At 37.3% G+C, this 4,747-nt stretch overlaps 1 long non-coding RNA gene across 2 annotated transcripts; it reads left to right on the top strand.

The window, feature by feature from the left end:
- The first annotated feature begins 1,350 nt into the window (after positions 1 to 1,350).
- On the top strand, positions 1,351 to 4,206 carry LOC137010489 (uncharacterized). 2 transcript variants are annotated; one of them, XR_010893376.1, is made up of 4 exons: positions 1,351 to 1,450; positions 1,877 to 1,964; positions 2,585 to 2,648; positions 3,972 to 4,206. It is a non-coding gene; the product is annotated as an uncharacterized lncRNA (long non-coding RNA). The 2 variants fall into 2 exon arrangements; XR_010893375.1 differs by lacking the exon at positions 1,877 to 1,964 and having other exon boundaries at positions 1,369 to 1,450.
- The last annotated feature ends 541 nt before the right edge of the window (positions 4,207 to 4,747 follow it).

Raw genomic sequence — 4,747 nt, forward strand, 5'->3', positions numbered from 1 at the left:
ACTCAAAACAGACATGAATCACTCCAGCACTCTATTCAATGCTTGAATCAAGAGGGATTTCCTAACAATATTTGGATCATTCGAGATCACAGTACATGATCTGACATTTATATCCTCGTTGAAGTATGACCGAGGCCCATAAGGCTTCTCGGAAGAAGAATGCAGGTCTGAAATAAACTCTCCGTATTGAATATAAATTAGATTCATATATTACGACAGACTGCTGAAAACAAGTCTGGGGTCTCGTGGATAAATGTTTTAGTGTGCATTTAAATAGTAGCTTCCTTTGAGTGACCATACTACTTTTATTATTTAATGCCTCGATGACACTCTCAATCTGGCTGCAGCAATCACCAAATTGCAGAGCAAGAAAGTTAGTAGCTGTCGGTTCGTGCTAAATTAAAATTGGTGTTTTGAAAGATTGATGGCAGGGTTTGGTTTCAGTATCAATGAGTTATAATTCATATCATGTCATGAAAATGATGAGCTTACACACGGTACAGATATTTATTTATGAGTTGTAAAATACTTTATTTCCTTAAGCTCTGCACACATTATGTTTTTTTTTTTTGTTTTTTTGTACAGCTAGCACTGTTTTGTATTGCCAGGCAACGAGTTTAAAATCTTTTTAATCTCTGTTACTGTATGTGCTGTGACGTAGTTGTATTGACAACCGCTGTTGCGATTCAGTGTTCTTTCTTTTGTTTGTAACACCTGCAGAGTCAGGCAAAATAAATTATTTTTTAAAGCATCTACTTCTGTAAGTAGAACCTTAACTTTTGAGATCTTTTTTTTTTTTTTTTTTTTTTTTATGGTTGTTGCATTATTTCTTCAAGCAATGTTAATTGAGAAACATGGCTTGTATCCAGATTAAGAATAATCAAAATGTCATTTGAACAGTCATTTAAGGTTATGGGCATAGAAAAAAAATCTTATGCTGATCAATTTGACATAGAAGCTGCACAGGGAACATGGCATACAGTTATGTAAGTTTTTATATAAATCTAAAGCTTCTTTTTAGGCCGTTGAGTCTTTTTGGTTTTATAGAAGTTTTGAAATTTACCTTTTTATGTTTATACTCAAATGTTTGTTGGAACTAGAGCTGAGGTTTTGAGATTAGTGTATCACTCTAAAAACTCCTGGGTTATTTCTTTAACCCATTTTCTGGGTTATTTGTGTTGGGTTAAAATTATGGGTTATTTTTTCAGAGAGTAACCATTTTCTGGGTTATAGGGCTAATATTTTAAACCAATTCCTGGGTTGTTTAGGTTTCTGGGTTATTTTTCAAAGAGTAACCCATGTTCTGGGTTAACGCCCCTCCCCCCCGCCCCCCGCTGTTGTTCTGGAATTTTCTCACAGCAGTCGTTTGAAACAACCGTCACTTGAACTTGAACGCACTCGATCCGTTTTGGCCTGGGCTTCTTCGGTGCAACTTCGTCGCGTATTCAAGGTAAGCAAGTATTTTCAGTGTCAATGTAACGTAAACTTTTCTGTGTCCATGTCCCCGTTGCTAGTTTAGCACCATTTGTTGAAAAAATGACCATGGCTTACCGTGGTAATTCTGTGGTGAGCATGTAACGTTAACGTTAGCCGCCTGCGGATATCGCGACAACATCTAACTAGTTTAAAGTCCGTGTAAAGTCAAAATAAATAACGTTATGTGTTTTGAGTTTGTCAGACTAAATAAGAAAGTGTTATTAACCACCCAGCCAAATTTGAATGATTAAAAATAACGATAAGTTCATGAAATTAGGTGTCAAAATGGTTGAAATGCTTTTTACACATCGTTGAGAAACGTGTGACCTATTTAATGTGTTTAGAAGAAAATGACAACTGTGCTGTACTTATCTTTGTTATAATACTGGTAATACGATAGGTACGTGCAGCTAGTGGCGACTTCATGCCGCGTTAAGGGGGTTGAACACCGGACGAGAAGCGCCGCGCCGCGTCTAGGACAACTCGAGGTATCGTGTACTTTCTCAGTTTATGGCCAGCAATATTGTTGTTTTAGGACATTGTGGAATTAAGATAATGTCAGTATGTTATGATTGTACTGTATAATTAAATACAACCGTTGCTGAGTCTGCAGTCTGAAAACTTTAAGTTACCTCAGAGCGTCCGTTTACTGAATGAATTGAGAATATCACCTGAAAATCCAATAACATCAGCAATTTGTATTCATGCAGCTGATTTCTGTAAATTAATGTAAAACTAACTTTATATTGCAGCACATGGTGAAGTCAGTTATATACATTAACGACGATTTGAAACAAATAAGTGTAAATTTAATATAAATCTATGTACATAGCACGCTGTGGCGCTGCAGGGTTTTGAACAAGGTCCTGAATTGTTGCTGGGCGCCGCCGGTGTGTGTACACTCATAGAGAATAATGTGTTTGAATTATAAATACACTTCTCTTCCGGTGTGCGACCCCCTTTAGCCGTGGCTAGAGCGACGAGGCTACAGAATAACCAGCTGCGCTGTGCTTATCATATTATACCGTGCTCTACGGGCTTAAGTAGTGAGAGTTAAAGAAGCGTGTCAAGTCTTCAAATTGTTGCTAACCTTTATTGTTTTCTCCAGGTCATTTTAAATGGACAGCTTTGTCGCTGATGGCGGATGTCTGAGCTGATAGAGAATTTTAGAGGTGAGCGTTTTACTCTTTTAAGGGATAGTTCACCCAAAAATGAAAATTTGATGTTTATCTGTTTACCCCCAAGGCATCCAAGATGTAGGTGACTTTGTTTCTTCAGTAGAACACAAATGATGATTTTTAACTCCAACCGTTGCCGTCTGTCAGTCTTATAATGCGAGTGAATGGTAACACAATTTATAAGAGTCAAAAAATATACTTAGACAAATCCAAACTGAACCATGCGGCACGTGACGACACATTGATGTCCTAAGACACGAAACGATTGGTTTGTCCGAGAAACCACTATGTCAGTTGGACATAGTGGTGTTTTAGAGGTAAAAAATGATATAAATAATTTTCGGTTTCTTGCACAAACTGATCGTTTTGTGTCTTAACTGTGTGTTCACACCGCCGGCGGCGAGAGCGTCAAAGTGACAGGAAGTCATTCATTTTCAATGAGAGCCCGGCGGCGAGCTCCGGCGAGAGCGGCGCGGCGCGTTTTGGACGATGAGAGCGGCGAGGAGAGTTGAAATCAGGTTAACTTTATGGTAATGAGCTATGACGCGGTTCGGCGGCAACCAATCGGAATGTAGATGTCCTCGCTTGAGAGGCTTCCGATTGGTTAATGCAAGGCGACTGTTGACGCTCTCGCCGGCGGCGGTGTGAACGCACGGTTAGGACATCAATGTATCGTCACGATCCGCAGGGTTTAATTTGGACTTGTCTAAGCATATTTTTTGATTCTTATAAATTGTGTTACCATTCATTCGCATCATAAGACTGACAGACGGCAACGGTTGGAGTTAAAAATCATCATTTGTGTTCGACTGAAGAAACAAAGTCACCTACATCTTGGATGCTCTGGGTGTAAGCAGATAAACATCACATTTTCATTTTTGGGTGAACTATCCCTTTAACTGCCCTCATATCATCTCTCTATACCTAAATATTTTCTGACAGTCACAACTTCTTCGACAGTGGGGAATGCATCTCTATAATAACCCTTATAGTTAAAAGATACTTGTGCCTTGTCTTTAAGCTGTTATGCATAATATTGGGCCAGATATTCACCTTTGCATTATTACACTTGTTAATGAAAGAAAAGATGGACAGTATAGACTGTCATTCACACAAAATGGGCAATGCTGCAAAAGAACCACATTAGTTAACTTAGCAAATTGGGCGATGTTTTTTTTTTGTTGTTGTTGTTTTTTTTTTTTTTTTTACAAAAAGTGATTATTTGTTAGCTTGATAATCAAAGAGTGTCCGGTGAGTGGTTCACAATTGTCTCGACTTATTAACAATACTCATGTTGTCTTGTTTTCTGTCCTTTAGGTGAAGACAGAGATGAGGAGGCATTTCTTCTCTTAGATGAGGACACTATCAAAACTCTTGTCCCTCAAGTTCAATCCAGTTATTGAATGTTGTCAAATGTTTGAGAGAGAATGAGTTGTTTATTTTTCTATTTTTTCTAATGTCTAATGTTATTACAGTGTGACCTAAGATAAATAGGTCCAAGTGTGTAGAGTTTATGTAGAGTTTAATTTAATTTAATGCAATAAAAATGTAAAAGTGCTTGAAGTGTGTAAGTGCCTGAAGTTTTATTTTCTGAAATAAGGCATACTGGCATAGTAACCCAAGTTAGGTTATTTTTGACCTTTGACCTTTGGTTAAAAAGGGACCTACTCATTTCTGGGTTATTTTAACCCAGATATTGGGGTTGTTCTTTTGACCCAGACGTTGGGTTATATTAACTACAATTTTGGGTTATTTTAATCCAAAATTTGGGTCGGGTATTTAACCCAGAATTTGGGTCAAAAAGAATAACCCATTTTTCTGGGTTGAAATAACCCAGAAATGAGTTGGTCCCTTTTTAACCCAGGATTTGGGTCAAAAATAACCCATAATGGGTTATTTTTGACCCAAGAGTTTTTAGTGTGTAGGATATCAGCAATATCAGGTGCATTAGCAATATGTGTCAATGAAGCATACACACTGTTCTTTTAATAAAAAGAAACTTGAAATATTATGTTATCTGAACCACATTAATTATCTAAGTTGATTTGACAAAAGAAAAAAAGTTGTGACAACAAATCATGAATATATTTTTT

This window comes from Chanodichthys erythropterus, chromosome 3, assembly GCF_024489055.1.
Source record: "Chanodichthys erythropterus isolate Z2021 chromosome 3, ASM2448905v1, whole genome shotgun sequence".
Classification (NCBI taxonomy): domain Eukaryota; kingdom Metazoa; phylum Chordata; class Actinopteri; order Cypriniformes; family Xenocyprididae; genus Chanodichthys; species Chanodichthys erythropterus.